This window comes from Schistocerca serialis, chromosome 4, assembly GCF_023864345.2.
Source record: "Schistocerca serialis cubense isolate TAMUIC-IGC-003099 chromosome 4, iqSchSeri2.2, whole genome shotgun sequence".
Lineage (NCBI taxonomy): Eukaryota > Metazoa > Arthropoda > Insecta > Orthoptera > Acrididae > Schistocerca > Schistocerca serialis.
In genome coordinates, this window is record NC_064641.1 from 773,464,062 (window position 1) to 773,491,073 (window position 27,012).

Below are 27,012 nucleotides of genomic sequence, written 5' to 3' on the forward strand. Positions count from 1 at the left end.
AGCTGGACCTATTAGGACAAAAATACGATTTTACATATAAAAAAATAATGACTCTGAGCACTATGGCACTAACTTCTGAGGTCATCAGTCCCCTAGAACTTAAAACTACTTAAACCCAACTAACCTAAGGACATCACATACATCCACGCCCGAGGCATGATTCGAACCTGCGACCGTAGCGGTCGCGCGGCTTCAGAACGTAGCGCCTAGAACCGCTCGGCCCCCCAGGGCGGCGATCTTACATAGAGTATACGAAAGAACTTATTCCTATTCTAGTAGCACTATAGCGTAGGTGGCTGGAGCGAAGCTTTTCTGCTTCCAGGAAAAATGCACAGGTCGGTACCGTTTTGAAGAAGGTTCGTCAAACAAACGTATACAACTGACCATTGTGAGTTTGGTGTAGAATCTGACATCGCATTTTATGCTAGCGTAGTACGTCATTAACAGAAAAAATAGAGAATATAGGACCAACAAGGGTGTGTTTCGTCACTGGTTCGTTTTGTAAGCGTAAAATCGTCACTGGAACGCTCACCCAACTTCATCGGCGAATGCTACAAGAGTAGCATCGTGCATCGTTTGCGGTCACTGTTGCCCGAGGTGATGTTCCTCGTTGAGTCAACCAACGCTTCACAGCCTCGTACACAAATGTCGTGGAAAGGCCATGATAGCAAGATAAGATAGATTAGACCTAACACGCAGGCTTACCAACAATCGTTATTCCCACGCACCATTCGCGACTGGAACAGAAAATGGTTTAAGTACCCTCCGCGACACAAAATAAGGTGACGTCCGGAGAGTACACTGATGAGCCAAAACATTATTACCACTGCTCACCGCAAGACTAAGTGCCACCTACGGATGCGCTTTCTTGATTCTGTAAAAATGGTATGCAGGGTGAGTCACGTAAGACAGAAAAGCCCGTTTATTTCGTGAATGGTTTCACATATCGAAACGAGGTTGTCGGCAAGATAGTACGCTAAGAACTACGTACTTTGATATGTAATTGTAATGAAGCGAGATTTGTATCCCACCTGGAAGACGGCACGTGCGTCTGCTCCTGTGATCTGCAAAATAGGCCGAATGAAGGAAGCGAGTAGCAGCAGGAGAGGTAAAGCACTTCGGTACCGCATGTAAAGTAAAAGCATATTTAATAGACAATATTAGCAAATGACATCCACTTAACGTAGGCTTGATGAGCACGTAGGTGCGAAGTAGTTCATGTATCAAAGCTAACAGTTACTATTAGTGGAGAAACTGTCATTGAAGTAAGAAAGGCAAAGTCTGTAATGGCTAGCCCCGTATGAAGTAGAATCTAAGTGGCTTGGTCGTCTGCTCTTGATCAACTGGGCAGAAAGCAGAGCGGCGCTCATTGAGCTCCACAGCTTCGTCTAAAGGGCGCTGTGGTCGGCGTAGTTCGTTTGCTCTCGTAGTGCCAACCTACGAGCGTGCACCTACGCTGTTGCATCGGATCTATTGACACCACAGCAAGTACGATTTTTTAAAAACTGAATGATTCACTTTTTTAAAGGTATCCGAAAGCCCTTGAAAAGACCGTTACGGTGATATAATGCTTGTTGATTTTGAGGCTAAAGCTCTTCGCAAAGGAACCCGAGATATATTCTAAAATTTGAAAGAAAGTCGGCCAAAATCGGCTGTTGCGTTGTAAACACGCTCATGGCGGCTACGCCGTTGTATCAAGCTTATCCACTGTTTACTTGTCTGCACTGGAGAACGAGCAGGAACTGTCTTGTCTATCGGCAGGTCATATCTGCTTCAACCTTTCTTGCATGCAACCACGTTCACCAACGAGGAGAAGTGAAACATTCTACTTCTATACAGTCAGTGTCAAACAAATGCGGTCGAAGTGCTAACGGAAAACCTCCTGCGAAACTGTAGATGATGCCCGCATCTCGTGGTCGTGCGGTAGCGTTCTCGCTTCCCTCACCCGGGTTCCCGGGTTCGATTCCCGGCGGGGTCAGGGATTTTCTCTGCCTCGTGATGGCTGGGTGTTGTGTGCTGTCATTAGGTTAGTTAGGTTTAAGTAGTTCTAAGTTCTGGGGGACTGATGACCATAGATGTTAAGTCCCATAGTGCTCAGAGCCATTTGAACCATTTTTGAAACTGTAGATGAAACTGCAGCTGCTTCTATAAAAAGGCTGAAAGATGCATTTGAAATGGTTTCCTAAGCCACATCAGATTAGTCAGAATCTAGAATATGCCATAGATCCCTACACAAAAACCGTAGCAGACCCTGTACATGTCATGTGGGAAATGAGGTTTAGCCAGCCTCTGTGGCCGAGCGGTTCTAGGCGCTTCAGTCTGGAACCGCGCGACAGCTACGGTCGCAGGTTCGAATCCTGCTTCGGGCATGGATGTGTTTCATGTCCTTAGGCTAGTTAGGATTAAGTAGTTCTAACTTCTAGGGGACTGACAACCTCAGATGTTTAGTCCCATAGTGCTCAGAGTTATTTGAACCATTTTTTGTAAATGAGGTTTATCTTAGTAGCATAGGCCTGTCTTTCTGAATATAACTACGGTGAGTGGCACGTGAGCTCTCGTTAGCGCAATAGCCGACTCTGGCCGCATTGCTTTTCAATTTTAGTACATTTTTCGGACTATTTTGGGAACGATTTTAATGTCAGTATTAACAAGCGCTACATCACGTGAGCTGTTGAACGCAGTTGTGAAAAGCATACGGTTCCACTAAGAAACAGTTTTTAATGTCTCGGTTGATACCATGCTTGAGAATATTATCGATACAAAATATTACGTACTTCTCAGCGTACTATCTCTTGCGGGGAACCTACTTTCGACATATGAACCGTTCAGGAAATAAAATGCGTCTTACACTTTCGAGGCCCGCCCTCTATACGCAGAACAGTATCGAGTGGCCAGTCGTTACGGTGACGAAACAAGCCGCTACTGACATAATCGACTTCATCAAATGGTCCAGAGCCTGTGGTGAAAGCACGAGTAGGCGATAAGTTGTTGAATGTCCACGCCAAATCACCGAAGGTGAAGGTATGCAGCTTTCCCGTTCTATAGAGTAGATCTCACGACCAATACAACACTGGGCAAGCGCAAGTGTTTCAGAAGCACACCTTCCAGTGGACAATGCTGAAGATGGGCTCCGTAGCAGTCACCCGCTAAATATTCCGATGGTGACGCATCTAAATAGTCAATGGTGACTTCTGGGGACACAGTAACATCGGGAATGAACCTCAGATCAGTGAAAACATATCGCTTTGTCGGGTGAATCACGTTTCTTTTTACATAATATCGGGGCTGGTGTCCGATTACGCCGGTTTCTAGCCGAACATCTGCTCGAAACCCGCTTAGCGCAAACGACACAGGCCACTGGGGCCAGTATTAGACGATGAGAGTCATTCACCTTGGTTACGTATTAGTTCTGGTAGTAATCGAAAGTACCATAGCAGCTGTGGTCTCTGTGAATGTTCAACTGCATCCCATCACGTCTGGTGTATTTTCCAATGGCGGAGACGTCTTCCAACATGATTACTGCCGGTGTCACAAGGCTATAATCGCGCTACCGTCGTTCGTGGAGCGTGATAGTTATATCACGTTGATATCATGGACAACAAATTTCGCCTAATACGGACGTGATGGAATACATCTGGGGCGCTATCGGGCACCAGATTCACGTCTGCAGTCTACGGCGCTGTAAGTTACGAGGACTGCGTGACGTGTGCAGAGACATCTGGTGCCACATAGAGTAACTCAGGAAACCTTACAAGAATTTGTCGACTTTGTGCTACGCAGAGCAGCGGCTTCAAAGGCAGACCAGAACGCTATTAGCAGGTGGTCATGGTGTTTCGGCTCATTAGGATGGGTGTAAATGGAAATGTAGACAGCAAGTACCTCGTATGTTACTTAAGTGTTGGAACAGGCGAGAGTGCTGGGAGTCGTGGGTGGAAGTGCTACGCCACGGGCCGGCGTGATGCGTCACCCGACACAGCCGCGTAGTGCGTACGTGTGGTGAGGCGGCGGCGTGTCGGGACACAGGAGTCGGAGTGAAGGACCGCCGCATCGCACGTGAGGAAACAGCGCGCCGTATTGATTCACACCCTGCAGGGCGGCACGTTGCGTAACGAGCGGTGCCGTGCCGGCACCACCACTCCACTCTGCGTCACATTTTTCACAACTTTCCTTCTCGTCACGCGCAGTCAATGCTTTGTCTACATATGTGACGACTGTTCATTTGCACATCTCCGAAAAACAGTCACAATTTTAATCACGCAGCCACTATGAATCAAGACACAAAAATGTTAAGAATATTAGTGGTCAGTGGGCACTGATTTATATGAATGAGGAAAGCTCAATATTTGTGCCGGACCAGGATTCGAACCCGAGCGTTCTGCTTACTTGGCAGATGCGCTGTCCACTACGCCACCCGGACACGTTGGTCAACACAACTGCAAGAATGAACAAATGAACAAAGTAAGAGCATATGGACCATCAGACTAATTGTGTGATTGGATTCAAGAGTTCCTAGGTAACAGAACGCAGCATGTCATTCTCAATGGAGAGAAGTCTTTCGAAGCAAGAGTGATTTCAGGTGTGCCGTAGGGGAGTGTCGTAGGACCGTTGCTATTCACAATATACATAAATGAGCTTGTGGATGACATCGGAAGTTCACTGAAGGTTTTTGCGGCTGATGCTGTGGTATATCGAGAGATTGTAACAATGGAAAATTGTACTGAAATGCAGGAGGATGTGCAGCGAATTGACGCATGGTACAGGGAATGGCAATTGAATCTCAATGTAGACAAGTGTAATGTGCTGCGAATACATAGAAAGAAAGATCCCTTATCATTTAGCTACAATATAGCAGGTCAGCAACTGGAAGCAGCTAATTCCATAAATTATCTGGGAGTACGCATTAGGAGTGATTTAAAATGGAATGCTCATATAAAATTGATTATTGGTAAAGCAGATGCCAGACTGAGATTCATTGAAAGAATCCTAAGGAAATGCAATCCGAAAACAAAGGAAGTAGGTTACAGTACGCTTGTTCGCCCACTGATTGAATACTGACCGAGCGAGGTGGCGCAAGTGGTTAGCACACTGGACTCGCATTCGGAAGGACGACGGTTCAATCCCGTCTCCAGCCATCCTGATTTAGGTTTTCCATGATTTCCCTAAATCGTTTCAGGCAAATGCCGGGATGGTTCCTTTGAAAGGGCACGGCCGATTTCCTTCCCAATCCTTCCCTAACCCGAGCTTGCGCTCCGTCTCTAATGACCTCGTTGTCGACGGGACGTTAAACACTAACCACCACCACCTGCTTGAATACTGCTCAGCAGTGTGGGATCCGCACCGGATAGGGTTGATAGAAGAGATAGAGAAGATCCAACGGAGAGTAGCGCGCTTCGTTACAGGATCATTTAGTAATCGCGAAAGCGTTACGGAGATGATAGATAAACTCCTGTGGAAGACTCTGCAAGAGAGACGCTCAGTAGCTCGGTGCGGGTGTTGTTGAAGTTTCGGGAACATACCTTCACCGAGGAGTCAAGCAGTATATTGCCCACTCCTACGTATACCTCGCGAAGAGACCATGAGGATAAAATCAGAGAGATTAGAGCCCACACAGAGGCATACCGACAATCCTTCTTTCCACGAACAATACGAGACTGGAATAGAAGGGAGAACCGATAGAGGTACTCAAGGTACCCTTCGCCACACACCGTCAGGTGGCTTGCGCAGTATGGATGTAGATGTAAATGCATAACCTACCCTCAGCAAGCCTCTCGTCAGACCCAAATTCTCAAGTTATCCACGCACTACTGATGTAGTTCCCCTTGCCCATTATTCTCAGCAGGCCGCTGTGTCCGAGCGGCTCCAGGCGCTTCAGTACGGAAGCGCGCTGCTGCTACGGTCGCAGGTTCGAATCCTGCCTCGGGCATGGATGAGTGTAATGTCCTTCGGTTAGTTAGATTTAAGTAGTTGTAAGTCTAGGGGGCTGATGACCTCAGATGTAAAGTCCCATAGTTCACAGAGCCATTTGAACCATTATTCTCAGTACTCGAAGCATTTCGGCGATTCCCGTACGAGTTCGGGCTTGATGTGCATCTGCACCGATGGGACGGCTAATAATCCCTTCAGTGTAGATGCACATCATGCCCAATCTCGTACGGAAATAGGCGAAATGCCGCGTGTAGTGAGGATAATGGGCAAAGGGCACTACGTCAGTAATGTGCGGCTAAGTTAAGAATTTTGGGTCTGACAGAAGGCGTGCTAAGAGTAGGCTGTGCAGTTTTGTTGACCACTGTGTCCGGATGGCGTAGTGGGCAGCGCATCTGCCAAGTAAGCAGAACGCTCCGGTTAGAATCCCGGTCTAGCACAAATTTTCAACTTTCGTCATCGATATAAATCAATTCCTACTGGCAGCTAATCTCTTTAATTTCTTTCTGTCTCGCAACATTGTCATTTGTGTCCAGCTAATACCAGCATTATTTTGAAAAAGAGGAGTATTATAAGCTTCTATCCCCACTCTCGTACAATATTTCAAAACTATTATATTATCGCCGCAAGTTTCAGTCTGTCAATCGGAATTCATTTAGCCACGGAGCAGACCCTACTACCCGTTCCTGAGAAGAACTTGTGCGACAAAACACTACAGCGTGCATTATGGCGTAATTCAGAGCAGAATGCTACCCACGAACCTAAAAATATTTTCATGAATCCATCTACGTCAACATTGCAACTGGGACTAATAAAATGAGATTCAAGCAACGTAAATAAATACGTGGTGTTTAAGAAAGGTAATATTCGACGAAAACAGAAGGAAAGTTCTAATAACCATACCTGTTGAGGTATGCTCCAATCTCTCCTGTCATTCCCTTCTGCTTGTTTTGTTAAAGTAGACACTATGGACACTACTGGATGTGGTTACCCAAACCCTGATTACAGTTGTAAAACTACCATTGGCTACTACTATAACTAAGTGTAGACTATGGTAATAATCCTTGTAGCTTTGGTCAATTAGTGTCGTACCTGCATTACGTGTACGTTATGTGTGCTGCGTACCCATCGGGCGACACCTCATTACGATAGTTTTCTTTATCTATGCTATCAGTGGCTTACTAGAACCCTCCAAAACCCCTCATGCGTTTAACCGCCTAGAAACTGAGTGAGAATCTATGATGGGCCAGGTGACTTATATAAGATTTTTGTCCCACATAGTTCGTGTGTGCCACTTAAAAATAACAAGTTTCTATACCAAAATTGAAATTTCCAATGTTTAACTGAGGTTTTATTTGAAAATTGTAAATTTTTAACGTGAAGCAGAGGGATGTTGCAGTAAAAATAAAGAAAGCAATACAGATTTAACGTGTAGCGCTACAAACGCAATTTCCTCAACAAAAACGTAAAATTAAAAAAAAGAGCGCACAACAAAACTTTATGAAGTACTGCTTCAGTACTTCGTCGAAAATATATGCAACATGTTTTGTTATTCATAAACAACTTTCGCATTTACCAATAATAACAGGAAATTTTTGCGTTTGACAATGATCAAGGACGTTTTATTGAGTACAAAATAGCAACAACAATTATACACCTAATTTTTTATGTTTGTGCTTATAAACTGTACTAGCATAAAAAGTAACTGTCCTTTTATCAGAAGTAACTGCTTTCGGTACATAAGAGTGCAGAAGTTAGCGATCATCTAATGCAATTCATATTCTGTGGGTATGTAATGTACACAGTGGACTAACGCTGCATGATGTGGGACTCTAAACAAACAAATGGTTCAAATGTGTCTGAGCACAATGCGACTTAGCATCTGAGGTTCAAAATGGTTCAAATGGCTCTGAGCACTATGGGACTCAACTGCTGAGGTCATTAGTCCCCTAGAACTTAGAACTAGTTAAACCTAACTAACCTAAGGACATCACAAACATCCATGCCCGAGGCAGGATTCGAACCTGCGACCGTAGCGGTCGTGCGGTTCCAGACTGCAGCGCCTTTAACCGCACGGCCACTCCGGCCGCCTGCAAACAATCAACTAGACAAACAAAAAACAAAGAGAAATCGTAGGCTCCCATTTTCTCTCTTACACATTCACTTATATTTCTTTCCCTACCAATGCTAGCAATACTGCTGGCAATCCTAACATTTACTACGTCATTTATGTAGTTTACCAGAACTACCAAACTGTAGTATTGGTAGAGCGTAACTGTAACCCTAATACGTCATTCAGCAGTTGTTCGCAGTGAATCACCCACCCATACTTTCACAATATATGTGGCTCCATTCGGATTGAATTACACGACCTGCTCTCCAGTTACTGGAAAGTTTACACATTGTCTATCGGTTGGAAATATTCAAGTGTCTTTAAATGTCCCCACAGCTATAAATCTAATTCAGGTCCGGCAAACGGAAAGATGACGCTGCTAGACATCTTCGACCATGAAATGTTATGATGCGGTAGTGTCGCACGATATGTAGGAATGGAGAGGAGCTGCGTAGTGCATAAACCAGAGTCGTCTTTCTGCCAGGTTAACGTTGTCCAGTAGCACTGGAAATCCATCGCACAGAAACCGGTGATACAAGGCGAAAAAAGGCACCTGTTATGATGACTGGTAAAGTTTACGGCCCGATGAGTGTATCATCAACACTTCCTTCCCATAGATCGGTACTGAAGCGATTCTCATGCCTCACTTCCATGACTGATCCAGGATTTAGATCTGCCCACACGTGCATATCGCGATAATTTACTATACCACACCTTGTGAATCACGTCTAATCTGCAAATAATACAATCTGTGAACTATAGATCTTCAACGGCTCATATTTCAACTGGTACTGGGTTCTGTTCCTAAAATTATAGGAAATTTTTTTCTAGTTTTGACCATTGCTATCTCCTGTAGGAAGATGTCACACTTTTAAATGTTTTGTATAATCGTCTCAGCTTTCTATTCCGCTAATAATTACTGAATATGATCTAAAAAATCCTCCACTTATGTGTAGACAGTATCATCCGCCACTGTATCAACAGTTTATTAGTACTGGTTCCGTCTACGCACCCACTGAAACGTGTACCTTCACCACAATACACATTTTTATGTATTTAGTTCAAACATTGTCAATTGTAGCGTTTTCTCATTTGATTGTAGCTATGAAAGGAGGTCTGGTGTCTGCATGCATATTTTACTAGAATTTTCGTCTTTGTCTCTGATACGTTACATAAAAGAAATGGAAGGCTAAAAAAAGGCACACAATGAAGCTACGAGTATGTAAATATTTTTTAGACGTCCAGGAACACTGGTAATAGGCAGCTGCAGATTGGAAGAGAATGAAAACCATCTGACACTCCTCCGGCAGCCTTGTAAATGGCACCGTGTACACGATAAGCTCACGTGATTGTTATACATACAGGGTGATCAGAATCAGTCTGAAAAGTTTGGAGGATGGTGTAAGAAATATTGAGCTGACAAATGTTTGTTCAAAACAATTGGATACGTTGCGCTGTTACGGAGTTAATCAGCATTGAAGTTATCTAATCAGGCAATTGTGTGTGCAAATTCAAGCGGCCCGCCAGAGATGGTGTTGCCAAACGTGTCCTTTGTTTGGTTTCCTAAAACCGAACATGAGAGCTGTACTAAAACCAGACTAGTTGTGCATATTTCGGCGGTTTGCCCGACCTTGATTACTAAATATGGTTTCATCGCTAAACAAGATACACGATGCATCAGGAGCCTCCTGTCTTAATGCCCATGAACAGAACTATTGATAGAGGAATATGTGATAGGGATGGACCTGAGTCGATAGAGAATACGCAGGGCACTTGTCTGACGTATGCCACTTCCTTGCACGATTGCGCAGAAGCGTACGTGCGTACCAACTGCTACAGCAGCAACAATATTAATTTCCCTCACTTCTGTCGTCACTTGTTTCCTTTCGTTATGTAGTGTAGGTGTAACACTAAAACTTTCACGGATTTGGGTGAAGATGTTGATATCCTACACCATACAAAAACGAAATGCATACTTTTTAATACTTCAAAAAATTTAAAAACCTCTCTCACACCGGCCTGATTTAGCTTCACTGATCAGGATAGTAAAAACATGCGTATATTAAGGGAATTTTCATTGACAAAGCAGGCTTATCACATTCACACAGTTCAATACTGTTCTATCCTGATTAAATTGAGCTTAACTTAAATTCCATAAGGCAGTGAAGCAATTTCGAAGTCTCGGTGCGACGAAAATTGTCAGCCGATCTCCTGAAAACATTTGTAATAATTATTAACTTTCGGTGATCACATGGGGAAGACCGGAGATCTACTGGTAAGACCGTGTTAGCCTATTTATTTGAAGTAACTGGATATCTTGACCATACAAAAAGGCAGGTTCGTCCAGTGTAAATCAGACGTTCCCCACTGCTCCCGTGCAACACAGCGTAGTAAGCAGACACTGTCAATAATAAACAGCTGAATGATACGCAAACACACTTACTTTAGTTTAGTTCATGTATTAAATTCCTTCTCATACAGAATCTCATCAAGACGGCGACTAGCTCAACAATACATACATACACATCCTCCTTTCACGACTAATCGGCAAGAAGTCCTTATTCTTTTCATAAGAGAAAACATAGATAGCAGAGAAGCTATTCCATGGAGTAAATGGACGCTCCAAGGAATAATTGGGCTTGAAACTACTTTGCATTGATAATCGGTAAGATAAGAAGAGATATTTCGAGATATTTACTGAGTTATATAATTTATAAAATTTCTGAAAATATCGCGGAGAGACCGCTGCAAGAGACATCACAACTTCCTACATTCTCTATACGTTATTAGCCTGTCGGCTATTTGTGCATTGGTAAATCTCACTGTCCATTCATGACCTACTGCTTGGACTGCAGTTCAGTCAAGGAACACACAAGCACACTGCAAACAAACATAACAACTTCGTACCTAGCAACTATGAAGATTCAATGACAGAAACAATTACTGGTGTGGAAATTTTTCAAACTACGATATCTCGTAAACGAATAGCACTACATCCTGCAAAAGTACACCACTGACATTTTAATCTACCCTCATTTTATTCTGTCAATGTCAATAGGCATTGTTCCATTTGAAAAAGTGTATGTTTGCACAAAAATACGCATTATAAGTAAGATTACGATCTGCTCATTGGCTAACAACACGAGCCCGTCACTACCAATCCATTCCGTGAGAACCGCACAACCAATAGCACTTTCCATTTCCATAATACGGGGGTTGGAACTTTAATAGTGGAAACTATTTGTTTACAGCTCGTACAAAATAGATAAACGTTTCAATGTTTTACTGACCTTCAAAAGAGTCGCCAGCGTTGAGTATAACCTGTTTCCAGCGATGTGGAAGTCGTAGGATACTCTCAGCAGTGCCAGTTGTGTTAACAGTTCGAGCGGCGCGGCCTACTGCCCGACGAATTTGTAGCAGTTCTGAAAAATGTTCAAATGCGTGTGAAATCTTATGGGACTTAACTGCTAATGTCATCAGTCCCTAAGCTTACTCACTACTTAACCTAAATCATTCTAAGGACAAACACACACACACACACACACACGCATGCGTGAGGGAGGACTCGAACCTCCGCACCTGAGGCCGCTCGGCCAATTCCGCGCGGCAGCACTTCTGAAGCGAATGCCGTGAAGTGTTTCCTTCAGTTTAGAAATCGATTTGAACTCACGAGGGCTTACGTCATGGGAGTGCTGTGGGTGGTGTAGCACTTATCAGCGCCGTCAGTCATGTAAGTCAGTAACAGTTTGCACTGCTCGTGCTTGAGCAGTGCCCTCCAAAATGATGGTCAGGTCCTGCAGAAAGTTTCATCATTTCCGTCTCTAAGCTGGTCGAAGGCTGTGTTCCAAAAATGAACAGCATAGAGACAGAAGTGATGACACTTTCTTAAGGATCTGACCATCATTATGCAGGACAATGATGAAGCACGTACAGTGCAAGCTGTTACTGATTTCTGCAGTCCGGAACAGAGCGACCGCTATGGTCGCAGGTTCGAATCCTGCCTCGGGCATGGATGTGTGTGATATTCTTAGGTTAGTTAGGTTTAATTAGTTCTAAGTTATAGGCAACTGATGACCTCAGAAATTAAGTCGCATAGTGCTCAGAGCCATTTGAACCATTTGTTACTGATTTGTTTCACGAAGGGAGCTGCTAAATGCTATACCACCTAATGCACTCCCCTGACTTAAGCCCTCCTAAGTTCAACTCGATTTCTTAACTGAAGGAAACACTTCACAGCATTCGCTTCAGAACTGCTGCAAATTCTTCGGGCAATAGACAGCGCCGCTCGAACTGTCAACACTACTGGCACTGCTAAGAGTATCCTACGACTTACATATCGCTGGCAACGGGTTATACACAATGCTGGTGACTACTTTAAAGGTCAGTAAAACTTTGAAACACTTATCTATTTTGTACGAGCTGTAAATAAATAGTTGCCACTACTAAGGTTCCAACCCTCGTAATTGCGGCGCCAGTTGTAGGTTCCGCTCTGTTATTATCTTTAAGATGGCTTAGGTTTACGACAGCAGCTCCTCTAAGATTCCTCATACTCCAGTCTTGCGCCCTATGCAACTTCAGAGAAAGATAATGAACTGAATCTGTGTGCAACGCAGCGCCCATAGTGCCGCACGGCACGACGCCACGTTCGAGCGCGCACATTCGAAAACAGACAGCTGTGTCCCTTCTCTGAGTTGGTCGTAGTATGTCTGACAATCGTTTCGGCACTCGACACTGATTTCTAGTTGTCGCGGAGAGTCCAATTTAATTGCATACCAGCAGGCATTCGACGATAATTGGCGTTACTTTAGGGCGGTTTGAAGCTCGCATTCGAAGAGAAATGGCGTTCTTGTAGTGCGATTTCCAGCTTACATTTTAAATTAAATTGGATAGTTTTATTTCGATATTTACAGTATGCTGGGCACATTATCGCATGGTAACTGGCCGCCATTGCGTAATGCGAAGAGCACAAAACAAATAAATCCATACCGTGCTACCGAGCGAGGTGGCGCAGTGGTTAGACACTGGACTCGCATTCGGGAGGACGACGGATCAATCCCGCGTCCGGCCACCCTGATTTAGGTTTTCCATGATTTCCCTAAATCGCTCCAGGAAAATGCCGGGATGGTTCCTTTGAAAGGGCACGGCCGACTTCCTTCCCTATCCTTCTCTAATCTGATGAGACCGATGACCTCGCTGTCTGGTCTCCTTCCTCAAACAACCCAACCAACCCATACCGTGCTAACTGCGTAACTGGTTGAGCTAACGCCTCTGCTTGACGGCTGGCGGTCTCGTGTTCCGTACAGTAGCCTCTTGAAACTTTCAATCGGTATTTCTCGGACACGCTTCAGAAGCACACCGTGCTAGAGCAACATTTGTTATAGCTAAGGAGCCCGCATCTCGTGGTCGTGCGGTAGCGTTCTCGCTTCCCACGCCCGGGTTCCCGGGTTCGATTCCCGGCGGGGTCAGGGATTTTCTCTGCCTCGTGATGGCTGGGTGTTGTGTGCTGTCCTTAGATTAGTTAGGTTTAAGTAGTTCTAAGTTCTAGGGGACTGATGACCATAGATGTTAAGTCCCATAGTGCTCAGAGCCATTTGAACCATTTTTGTTATAGCTAAGGACGTGGAACAAAAGTCGGTGGCCTGCTGTCTGTGTGCTTTCCTTGTAAGCTAAGTTCTGTTATCGTGCAGTGCTGCACGAAGTCTGAGCGCAGCGTACGTACCGCGGCGGATAAACGTCTCGGGGCTCTTGTTTTCCGCGTAATGCCTGAGTTGTCCCCACTGTGCGTCTGGAGGGTGGCGGCGCCGGTAGGGGAGTTGGTGGGGACAGGTCCCGGGTCGGCAGTTTGCTTTCTATTAAGTCGGCGGCGCCAGATTAGCGGCCGATAGCGCTCGGCGCGGATGATTTATTGCCCCGCGCCTGCAGGGAATGGGGGAGGGGGCGCTCCGATGTCTGGGGGAACCCGGTCGCGGCCCGCCTCATTCCGTGGTTACCCCTCGGGCGGTTTCTGCTCGGCGGCGCCGCCGCGTTCGTGTCTGCCGCTGGCGGTCGCTGTAGAGGCTGCCGCCGCCATGTTTGGTGCAAGCGGCCGTGAAATTTGTGGAACGAGACGGCGCCGACGTTAAGAGCCTGCGGGATCATCACCAGCAACCTCAAACTCGAAATCGCCCTGCACACACAGCCTCACTTAGTCTGCACTTGCAATGAGCGTACAGATTCGGGCAAACGTCCGTACTTGGAACAATACGTTTCCACGAACAATAATAATAATTACAATGAAATGAACACCCTTAGTTGCTTACGGGCGTTGACATACGTCAACGAGGACAGATGAAAATGTTTGCCCCGACTGGGACTCGAACCCGGGATCTCCTGCTTACATGGCAGACTCTCTATCCATATTTTTTTAAATTTTTTTTTAACAGCAAGAAAAGCATTTCTGAACAAAAAAACTTTGTTTTCTGCCTTACGGCAGGTCTTGTCATGCGGGAAGCCTCGTCAGAGAGATCCACCGCATGAGCGTCTAGGGAAGTGATTCTAGTGGTGGTTTCCAGTTGCCTTCCACTGATGAACATGAAATGATAATGAGGACAACATAATACCCAGTCCCTGATAGGAGAAAATCTACGACCCAGCCGGGAATTGAACCGAGGCCCCTTGGCGTGGCAGACCGCCGCGCTGACCTCTTTTGTTTTTTTTTTTTAATTTTTATATATTAAGGAAGGTAGGAGAAACAGAAACTTTTATTATTCACAAAATAAACATAGTACATCCTGACACATGATAACTGTCCTGGAAAGAACCTCGCTGCCGTCCTACCATGCAGCATGAAATAACAACAAAATCAAATTGGGGCCACCTCCGGCACCCTAAAGAAAAGTATTTATAGATATGAAAACAAAATTTGAAGTACATCCATTTGCTAACCGTGCAAGCGTGAGTTTTTCGTAGGTCGCATACTCGCATAGTGTTCTTAGTCGATCACTTTACTTGGGCAGTTTTACAACGAAAGCACCGCCGCTCATCTTTGCGCACCCGGCACACCTCAAGTATATGGCGGGTCCGCAAAAACAGTTACTAGGAAATTGGCATACCAATCCGTGCACTTTTGTAGCCGTAATAGTTCTGTGTGTCCATCTTGCAAGTATTGCCAGTAATCCAGAACGTTCAGTACGTTCGTACGTGTGTCTCTATGCGTTAAGAGCCTGCATCTGAGCCACCGATGACACAGAGGATAGCGCAACTGCAGGGATTGATCTCTGGCACGCCTCCCGCGAAATCCACATTCTCAACGTATTGTCCCGCACTACATTCGTAGTGCCGCCGCCCATTACACTCATTACTCGCGGCGCGTTGCCGATTCCCGTAAGAGTTCGGGCACTGTTTGTGCATTCGCACGGAAGAAGAAGATGGTCAAGTGGCCAGTGAGCCTTAACTATACAGGCTGTTACAAAAAGGTACGGCCAAACTTTCAGGAAACATTCCTCACACACAAAGAAAGAAAATATGTTATGTGGGCATGTGTCCGGAAACGCTTACTTTCCATGTTAGAGCTCATTTTATTACTTCTCTTCAAATCACATAAATCATGGAATGGAAACACACAGCGACAGAACGTACCAGCGTGACTTTAAACACTTTGTTACAGGAAATGTTCAAAATGTCCTCCGTTAGCGGGGATACATGCATCCACACTCCGTCGCATGGAATCCCTGATGCGCTGATGCAGCCCTGGAGAATGGCGTATTGTATCACAGCCGTCCACAATACGAGCACGAAGAGTCTCTACATTTGGTACCGGGGTTGCGTAGACAAGAGCTTTCAAATGCCCCCATAAATGAAAGTCAAGAGGGTTGAGGTCAGTAGAGCGTGGAGGCCATGGAGTTGGTCCCCCTCTACCAATCCATCGGTCACTGAATCTGTTGTTGAGAAGCGTACGAACACCTCGACTGAAATGTGCAGGCGCTCCATCGTGCATGAACCACATGTTGTGTCGTACTTGTAAAGGCACATGTTCTAGCAGCACAGGTAGAGTATCCCGTATGAAATCCTGATAACGTGCTCCATTGAGCGTAGGTGGACGAAACTAAAATGAGCTCAAACCTGGAAATTAAGCGTTTCCGGACACATGTCCACATAACATCTTTTATTTATTTGTGTGTGAGGAATGTTTCCTGAAAGTTTGGCCGTACCTTTTTGTAACACCCTGTATATATACCAAGATGGTATCTGTTCTTTCGGACATGTCGGGAGGCGTGCCAGAGATAAATCCCTGCAGTCGCGCTATCCTCTGTGTTCTCGGTGGCTCAGATGGATAGAGCGTCTGCCATGTTAGCAGGAGATCCCGGGTTCGAGTCCCGGTCAGGGCAAACATTTCCATCTGTCCCCGTTGACGTATGTCAACGCCCGTGAGGAGCTAAGGGTGTTCATTTCACTGTAATTTCATTCTAACGAGCTGCATGGTCACCGATGGTATCTGTTCTTTTGGACGTGTCCGAAAGAACAGATACCATCTTAGTATATAATAATAATAGTATTTTGGATAGCATCTGGTAGGTCATCGCTGTCTTTGGCGCTGCCGTGTCCTCCAGAAGGTAAAAAACACGGACGTGCATATAAGAATCTGCTAGTATCAAACATCGGCTTTAATTCGAGGAAGAAATGTCCGAGACTGCACGCATTGGAGTGCAGCTTTGTATGGTAGTGAATCACAGGGTGTGGGAAAACTGGGAAAGGAAAGAGGTGGTGCTACAGAAGGATGCAGAAAATGAGATGAACTGATAAAACAAGAAATGAGGAGGTTCGCCGCAGAATCGACGAAGAAAAAAACATATGGAAAGACTGACAATAAAAAGTGAATCTGGGATAAGCTTCAGTTGTACTAGACAGAATTGAGGAGGGTAGAAACTGTAGTCGTAGACGGAGTTTGGAAAACATCCAACAAATAATTTAGGTCCCAGGGTGCTAAGTTTACATGAAGAAGTTGGCGCAGGAGAGAATTTCGTGCTAGGGCGCACGGAACCACCCGGAGGACACATTACTAGAAAAAAAAGGTTTTTGGCAATTAAAATGCAGCTCTGATTCCTTCGCAAGACATACGATTGACTTACTTCCCTATCCTTCCTTAGTCCGAGCCGCGTTCGGTCGCTAATGACCTGATAGTCGATGGAACGTTAAACCCAAGTCGTCCTTCCCTCTTTTACTGAACAGTATATCTGAGCATCGTACTCTGCATCGAATACTTGACACATCTGATATAGCACGAATACTCGTATTTCAGAGAAATATTTCCTACTAAAAGAATTTTACTTGCGACTGTCATTCACATGTCCCTGTGTAGGGATATTCAAAAAAGTGTTTCCAATGGAAGCCTGTTGAAAAAGCAAGCCACATTTTCCGGGTTCTTTGATGCTTCAAATGTCTGCTGCAGGAAGGATATTCACCTGTATTCGTTTTGCATTTCCTGCCAAAGAAACATCGCTGCTGAGACATTGAGACAGTCTTTAGTATGGAAATACTGAAATTATGTTAAACTTCCAGCACTTCACGGTGGTTCAAGAAATATCCATGAGAATAGGAATTCCAAAATTATGATAACTCTGAAACTTGACGCCAGGCACCAGGGTACTAATGGCTTTTATTGCCAGAGAATGGGATGCATTTTTATTCAATTTTGATACATGGAAAACAGTCCTACGGGCACTATGAGCGGCATTTTCCAAAGCGTTAAAATCCAGAAATTGGGGTAGTAAGTAAGGCTCTAAATACTATTACTATATCAGGTAACTTAATCTTATGAGCATATGTCGGATAAGATTGATTTATTAACATCTTAATGATTTCCCTCCCTCCCTCCTTCACCGTCTCCCTCTCTCTCCCTCCCCCCTTCTCTCTCTCTCTCACTCTCTCTCTCTCTCTCTCTCTCTCTCTCTCTCTGCCTCTGTCTCTCTCTCTCCCCCCTCCACCACCCTCTTCTTCTCCCCCTTCCTCTCCCCCCCCTTCTCTCTCTCTCTCACTCTCTCTCTCTCTCTCTCTCTCTCTCTCTCTCTCTCTCTCTCTCTCTCTCTGTCTCTCTCTGCCTCTGTCTCTCTCTCTCCCCCCTCCCCCACCCTCTTCTTCTCCCCCTTTCTCCCCCCCTCTCTCTCTCTCTCTCTCTCTCTCTCTCTCTCTCTCGATTGTCTGTCTTTCCCTTCTTCCCATGTCTGTCCCCGTCTCTTAAGAAATACAAGAATCAAGCGAAAATAATCACGAAGTTTAATCTAACCCAAAAGTTACAATGGTAATCTAAACTCAATAGTTAAAATACTTAAGTCCAAAAACTTCGGCTCGAACTAAACAGAACGGAACAACACTAGATATCATTGCGATCGGAACATATGTATAACCTCGTATGTGCTCCAGGTTTTACTAATTCCCAAACAGTTCTCAGATTCATGTGAACCTTCAAGTAAAGGATAATGGACTGAAATAAACATTCTTGCAGGTTAGTCGTGGGTACGATGTAATCCACTTTGTATGATCTGCTCGTTATTTTTATTTCCAGACTTTTCCCAAATTTGGTTCAGTTTCAGCATTTGTAACTTATTAAGCTTGGTAAAATCCACAGCCTCATCGTTACTGCTGATTATTTATTTCTGCTCCTTAATGCTTCCACGAAAATATTTCCTATCTGAAAAGTTTGGCGACGGAAGCCATCACTGGATCACATGGGGACGTATAGATTCGACATACGGATATATCGAAGGGTGAGTGCTTCAAATACAAAGAACTCCGTGCCATTTGAACTTCCAGTGTTTGTATGTGTCAAAAATAATGCGTTCAGTATCCATAAACTGCAAAGTTAATTTCAGTAATGTCGTCACCTTTTGCATATGCTTCCATAGTTGAACTATGCTCGACTTCAAGCATTATCACTGATAAGGCTTTGTTTGTTCTTCTTTTGAGAAATGGAACTAGGACTACACATCGGCCTCCAAGGAGAAATAAAGGCTGTACTTTCGACAGATTATATAAACTGCCGGGAAACGTTTCTTCAAACAACGGTTCAAAAATGGTTCAAGTGGCTCTGAGCACTATGGGACAACATCTGAGGTCATAAGTCCCCTAGAACTTACAACTACTTAAACCTAACTAACGTAAGTACATCGCGCACATCCATACTCGAGGCAGGATTCGAACCTGCAACCGTAGCAGCAGCGCGGTTCCGTACTGAAGCGCCTAGAGCCGCTCGGCCACAGTGGCCGGCCAAACAACGGTCCTTAGATACTGCTGCCTCTTTATGGAACACACAAAACAATAAACACTGACAGATACGTTGGTCTGTGATCTGTAGGATGATAATATGACGACGATTACTATACCGAAACTCTTGTAAGAAGCTGCTCCATGAACACGAATAAGTAAATAGAATTCTGTGTTCACCATACTGTTGTCGTTTACAGTTTCGAATGCGAAATCAGTTACCTTGCTTTATTATTCATTGCTGAAGACTATACTGACTTTCATACTTTCATACCCATCCGTGAGCCGAAACTTAAGTAGCTTACTCGCCTGCTCCTGTGTCACAAGCGGAATATTTATTGCGGCAGTAAATCAGGAATCATAAGCTTCTGCCTACCAATCACATCGTGCACGTCTCTTGATCTGCTTGCTGTATACAGAACAGCTGAGACCTCGTGCACATGACATGTAATCCTCTTATCACCTGCTAGGCACACGGCAGCGATGTTATACCCAAGCGACGGTCCATGCAGTAGCTGATCAAAGCAGAAAGAGCCTGCTACTTTATGTTGTATGGTAGGCCCACCAGAAAAGCGTATTTGCGATACGATTTGTTGGAGAAGTGCGCGAGAGCATTACTCATGTTCGTAATCGGTAGGCGGAATAAACGATACCATGTACATAACGATAATTCTGTAATTTACAGGTAGGAATCTTCATTCCACGTCAACCCAAGGAGGTTAATTCTATCTACAGCAAAACGTTTATTCTTGTCCGATCCCTAGATATTCAGTATGTTTGTAAGTGAGTGACAATATATGTAGTCGGGAACAAAATAAGTCGAATTTCGCTTCAGGCTGCACTCTGTCTAAGTGGTTACACCATCAAGGGAGTCTTTATTCCAATGGTTCCAATGGCTCTAAGCACTATGGGACTTAACGTCTGAGGTCATCAGTCACCTAGACTTAGAACTACGTAAACCTAACTAAGCTAAGGACATGACACACATCCATGCCAGAGGCAGGATTCAAACCTGCGTCCGTAGCAGCTGCGCGATTCCGGACTGAAGCGCCTAGAACCGCTAGGCCACAACGGCCGGCAGTCTTTATTCCCTTGTGGTGTCGAATCCACTTTCGGAATTTGACAAATATAAAACTGGCTCTTTCAACAAGGTAGGTCTGCGTGGATGTATATAACACTAGAAATAATTCCGATCCTGGAGTGGAAATTCTTCTCAGTGGCAGAAAAGGATGCCTACGTATGGGCTTCGGACACTTCGTAGTTCATTCTGTGCAAACCATGGAAATACCACGCTATTTGTCAACACAAGGTACTACACATTAGAACGGGTGTCAGCTAAAAGAAACATTAAACGATTTTTTACTGGATCTTAGTTCATTTTAAGATTGTTGTTTTGTTATTCATTGAGCTGTATCGGTTATTCTAAAGATGATTACTTAGTTTTATAATACAAAGGTATTTTGTTTGTCCGAAGAAGAGTAGTTACTTTGCTCCAAAGAAAAATTTTTAGTTTATCGCGAAGGACGGGATTTAGTCTTTTGCCGAAGAAAGGATTCTGATTTTTTTCCGAAGAAGAGTCCTTAGTTATCTTTTGGAAAATAATTTTAGTTTCGCTTTCGAAGAAAAGTTTTCCGTTCCTTCGAAAGGAGAGTTTTTACTTTATTGCAAAAAAAAAGTGTTAAGTTCTTTCGATGATTAGTCTTAATTTTCCATAGAAAGACTTTTTATGAATGTTAATTCATTTCTGGTAGAGGGTCATCAGTTCCTCGTAACCTGTTTTTCAGCAAAATCAAAATAAAGCAAGAAGAAAAATAAACTGTCTAATGGATAGGTTAGTTTGGCTGGTCCCTAAGTCGATTCCTGAAAATTATATCAGGTATGTCGTTGGTGAAAACATTTGGAACGAGTCTTTTCATGCTCACTGAACAACTGAGAAGAAGTGAAATCGTCTGGCAAGACGGAAAAGTGACCTAAACTGGAAAGGCTTGCAACGGGCTGGAATACATACGATATTTGTATACTTGTATTGAAATTTCTGTAATATACGCTTTGTTAGTATAGATCTAGGAATGTGTATTATTGCCAAATATGTTAATGAGACGGTATGTAGAGCTGTCTTATGACTCTTTCTCGAATAGTAATGGATCATAGCAGATCAATACCAAGCTGGACTTTAAACTCGGGGATAAATTCATATGAACGAAATTAAAGTAGAAATACACAACTATTATTCCCGTAAAAAGCCATTATTTTGCACAGCTGTAGAAAGTTCAGGAATTTATTAACATATCAGAGAAGCCTACTATCATAAGAGAGAATGTGCTCTGATGATTTTCCGCTGTCGCATCAACCCTCCATTACGTAATTTTACTTTATAAAACACCACTATATTAAAAGTTCACTTACATAAGCGGCGATTACAGTTTCCGTTTGAGGGCGTTACTGCAGCGTATATTCCATCACTTGACGAGGCACTATAGAGAGTTTTGGAATTTAATTCACAGCTCTTACGCAAAATATGGTGGTCAGGAATTTTACACCACCACCTCCTCTCCGTTAGCTGGCGAAACAATGGCAGTGAGCATTGCTTCCAGAGCCAGTATACGAACTGGAGTAAATTTGAGTCGATCACCACCGCTATGTGTAGCTCAACTTCTCCAGTATTTTAGTTTATTTTTGCCTCGCCTGATTGCCTAATACGAAAAAGTCGTCTTTTTACTTTATAAATAATAGAATTCCTCTGTGTTAAGAGGAAAAGTGTTGCCCCAAAAAAGGAAAGCATGATAGAGCATTTTAATTCGTTTGTGACTTCTTGCACGTACAACACTAACGTTGAGTGCTTAGACTCCAACATGCTTTTATTAACAACTAAATGTATCCCCCTCTCACACTAAAATTTGTGTCCGGCTGCTAACCTCAGTGTTTACTACCATGCAGTGGACCCGACTTCGATTCCTCGTCAGGTTGGAGATTTTCTCCTGTCGTGGACTGGATGTCGCGTTGTCCTCCTCATCATTTCACCATCTCCGACACGCAAGTCGCCCAATGTAGCGTCACCTGAAACAAGACTTGCAACCTGGCGACCGAACTTCCCCCGAAGGGGTCTGCCGGCCAACAATGCTACACGATAACTTCGTTTGCTTTTTTTTTTCCTTTTTTTTACTGTTCAAATAATTTTGGTGCGAGGCGTCTACACGCGACCTTCCTTGCGCCAAACGGAATCGGCGACTCCCTAGTCGCCTATTGACGCGCGTCAAGTAGCGCGGGCACTGTTGGACAAAGCAGGAAGACAGTGCCCTGCCGGGAAAAAATCGCGCCCAGTACGAAAATACCAGGGATCCAGCGATGCGCAACGGGTACGAGCTACTACCTCGTACAAGTACCGATAATGGCGGCCTTAAAACCTCCGTGCGTCAGCTTCCTCGACTATCAAGATAGGCAACAGTTCCGCCACGTTCTATGTGAATTGTTTCCCTTCCCCCATCTTTCAGCATAACGCGCTTCAGCTTATGTTTTGAGGTTTATTGATTGATCAAGATATGTTAGTCGCATGTACACCATTTAATATACACTCCTGGAAATTGAAATAAGAACACCGTGAATTCATTGTCCCAGGAAGGGGAAACTTTATTGACACATTCCTGGGGTCAGATACATCACATGATCACACTGACAGAACCACAGGCACATAGACACAGGCAACAGAGCATGCACAATGTCGGCACTAGTACAGTGTATATCCACATTTCGCAGCAATGCAGGCTGCTATTCTCCCATGGAGACGATCGTAGAGATGCTGGATGTAGTCCTGTGGAACGGCTTGCCATGCCATTTCCACCTGGCGCCTCAGTTGGACCAGCGTTCGTGCTGGACTTGCAGACCGCGTGAGACGACGCTTCATCCAGTCCCAAACTTGCTCAATGGGGGACAGATCCGGATATCTTGCTGGCCAGGGTAGTTGACTTACACCTTCTAGAGCACGTTGGGTGGCACGGGATACATGTGGACGTGCATTGTCCTGTTGGAACAGCAAGTTCCCTTGCCGGTCTAGGAATGGTAGAACGATGGGTTCGATGACGGTTTGGATGTACCGTGCACTATTCAGTGTCCCCTCGACGATCACCAGTGGTGTACGGCCAGTGTAGGAGATCGCTCCCCACACCATGATGCCGGGTGTTGGCCCTGTGTGCCTCGGTCGTATGCAGTCCTGATTGTGGCGCTCACCTGCACGGCGCCAAACACGCATACGACCATCATTGGCACCAAGGCAGAAGCGACTCTCATCGTTGAAGACGACACGTCTCCATTCGTCCCTCCATTCACCCCTGTCGCGACACCACTGGAAGCGGGCTGCACGATGTTGGGGCGTGAGCGGAAGACGGCCTAACGGTGTGCGGGACCGTAGCCCAGCTTCATGGAGACGGTTGCGAATGGTCCTCGCCGATACCCCAGGAGCAACAGTGTCCCTAATTTGCTGGGAAGTGGCGGTGCGGTCCCCTACGGCACTGCGTAGGATCCTACGGTCTTGGCGTGCATCCGTGCGTCGCTGCGGTCCGGTCCCAGGTCGACGGGCGCGTGCACCTTCCGCCGACCACTGGCGACAACATCGATGTACTGTGGAGACCTCACGCCCCACGTGTTGAGCAATTCGGCGGTACGTCCACCCGGCCTCCCGCATGCCCACTATACGCCCTCGCTCAAAGTCCGTCAACTGCACATACGGTTCACGTCCACGCTGTCGCGGCATGCTACCAGTGTTAAAGACTGCGATGGAGCTCCGTATGCCACGGCAAACTGCCTGACACTCACGGCGGCGGTGCACAAATGCTGCGCAGCTAGCGCCATTCGACGGCCAACACCGCGGTTCCTGGTGTGTCCGCTGTGCCGTGCGTGTGATCATTGCTTGTACAGCCCTCTCGCAGTGCCCGGAGCAAGTATGGTGGGTCTGACACACCGGTATCAATGTGTTCTTTTTTCCATTTCCAGGAGTGAATTTTGTGGGATCTGAAATTTAAAAACCTCTCCCACACCGGCCTGATTTAGCTTCACTGATCAGGATAGTAGAAAACATGCGTATATTAATGGAATTTTCATTCACAAAGCAGGCTTATCACATTCACACAGTTCAATACTGTTCTATCCTGATTAAATTGAGCTTAACTTAAATTCCATAAGGCAATGAAGCAATTTCGAAGTCTCGGTGCGACAAAAATTGTCAGTCGATCTCCTGAAAACATTTGTAATAATTATTAACTTTCCGTTATCACATGGGGAAGACCGGAGATCAACTGGTAAGACCGTGTTAGCCCATTTATTGAAAGTAATAAACTGGATATCTTGTGCGTACAAAACGGCAGGTTCGCCCAGTGTAAATCAGACGTTCCCCACTGATCCCGTGCAACACAGCGTAATAAGCAGACACTGTCAATAATAATCAGTTAAATAACACGCGAACACACTTACTTTAGTTTAGTTCATGTATTAAATTCCTTCTCATACAGAATCTCATCAAGATGGCGACTAGCTAAACAATACATACATATACATCTTCGTTCTTTCACCGCTAATCGGCAGGATCTGAATCATTCTTTTCATAAGAGAAAACATAGCAGAGAAGCTATTCCATGGAGCAAATGCACGCTCCAAGGAATAATAGGGCTTGAAACTACTTTGCATTCATAATCATCGTATATTAAAATTTAGGAATCGGTAAGATAAGACGAGATATTGCGAGATATGTACTGAGTTATATAATTTATAAAATTTCTGAAAATATCGCGGAGAGACCGCTGCAAGGGACATTACAACCACCAGTCGGAGCGTATTGCCCGGAATGTCAGTTGTTTGTTACATCCTGAGGGTCCATTACTACATCTTCTCTTTGTCTCTTACAAAAACTGAATAAAAGTTTTATCCATTTCGAAATTGTGTGTGTGTGTGTGTGTGTGTGTGTGTGTGTGTGTGTGCGCGAGCGAGTCGAATTTTTTTGTATACCCTCAACGGGCTGTAATTTCACCTTTGACCCACTTCGTGCAGCAGAATGTGCCGGCGAAAAGCTGCCGCCGCGTCTGGCTGCAGTGACCATTGTCGTTGCGCGCTGCAGCTGACGTTTAGCACGGGCCGTGAGAGGCCCGCCTGCTAATCGACAACCATATCGCTGCGCCCTCACCCCTCCGTCCACCACCCACCCACCCACACATACACACCCATGCGTGCGTGGGCGTGCCCGCCACAGCGGCCGCAGACACGCGCCCAGCGATCGCAGCGGTCGCGTGTTTACTGCGAGCGCCACACACGTCAGCCACGCTACACGCCGCATAAAACAATACCGGCCGCACTAAATGTCTCTCTCTCTCTCTCTCTCTCTCTCTCTCTCTCTCTCTGCTGAACGCCGGTTTTGAAACGGGCAGTACGCCGCGCGCCGTGCAATACAGCATGCGGTCTTGGTCGACGGCATGCTGCTGCGTTTCCGTAACAGGCAGACCCGCAGGGACTTTTATGGCCATTATTTTACTCTGACAATACCTATTAAGCGGTTTCCGCGACTACATTCCGAATCCGTTACCAGCATAAACTTTGGTCCGTGTCACAATGCACTTCATCAGTGCGGAGCCCTGCACCGTGACTGTCCATCAGGGACGAACGTAAAGTTGCTAGTGGCCCAGGTTCGCTACTGTTCGACATTTACGTATACTGCTCTTCGGATAGGGTGAGCAGAAACCTAAGATTATCCTCTGGTGACACTGTAAGGTACAGGAATGTGACTGCTTCCTGTAACACTTGGATGATAGAGGATGTCATGTCCGGAATTTCCATTTTCTGCAATGAATGGTAGACAACTGAAAATGTGAATGAATACAACTTCCTGGAAAATGTTCAAATGTATGTGAAGTCTTATGGCACTCAACTGCTAAGGTCCTCAGTCCCTAAGCTTACACACTACTTAACCTAATTTATCCTAAGGACAAACACACACTCCCATACCCGAGGGAGGACTCGAACCTCCACTGGGACCACCCGCACAGTCCATGACCGCAGCGCCTCAGACCGCTCGGCTAATCCCGCGCGGCCCTGGAAAATGAAAACCAAGTGCTGGACCGGAATTCGAAGCCAGGACCTTGCCTCTCCCAGGTACCGTCCTTACCGCTTGAAGTGTTCAGGTGTGACCCGATACCCACACACACTAATTAACTTCCTCAAGTAACTATCACCCACTTTCCAACGTACGGGTTCGAGTTGCGGTCCGGAAGACACTTTTAGTCTGTCAGGAAGTTGCAGACTGCCGACACTCAGCAGCAGTGCATTATGGTCAATTGTAAGTCCATGAAAAAGGATAGGATTACAAACATTTTATGATACATTATTAATGAAATGCTGTTTATCTTACTTATGTAAGTTAAATACACTGCCAGCCGAAAAAGTGAAGCACCGAGTAAGGAAAGAGGAAACGAAATGAAACTTACCGCGTTGGGAGGATCTGTCATGTTATTTCAGTGACAACAATATCGAGTTTATAGAGGACTCGATAAAGTGAGACTTATTATCAGAATGGCGTTACCCGCTAGGGTAGCCAAGAACACTAACGCGCTGCTCCCTGCACTCGGGTAGGCGCGCCGGCCCCCGATCGAATCCGCCCGGCGGATTAACGACGAGGGCCGATGTGCCGGCCAGCCTGGATGTCGTTTTTAGGCGGTTTTCCACATTCCGATAGGTGAATACCGGGCTGGTCCCCATGTTCC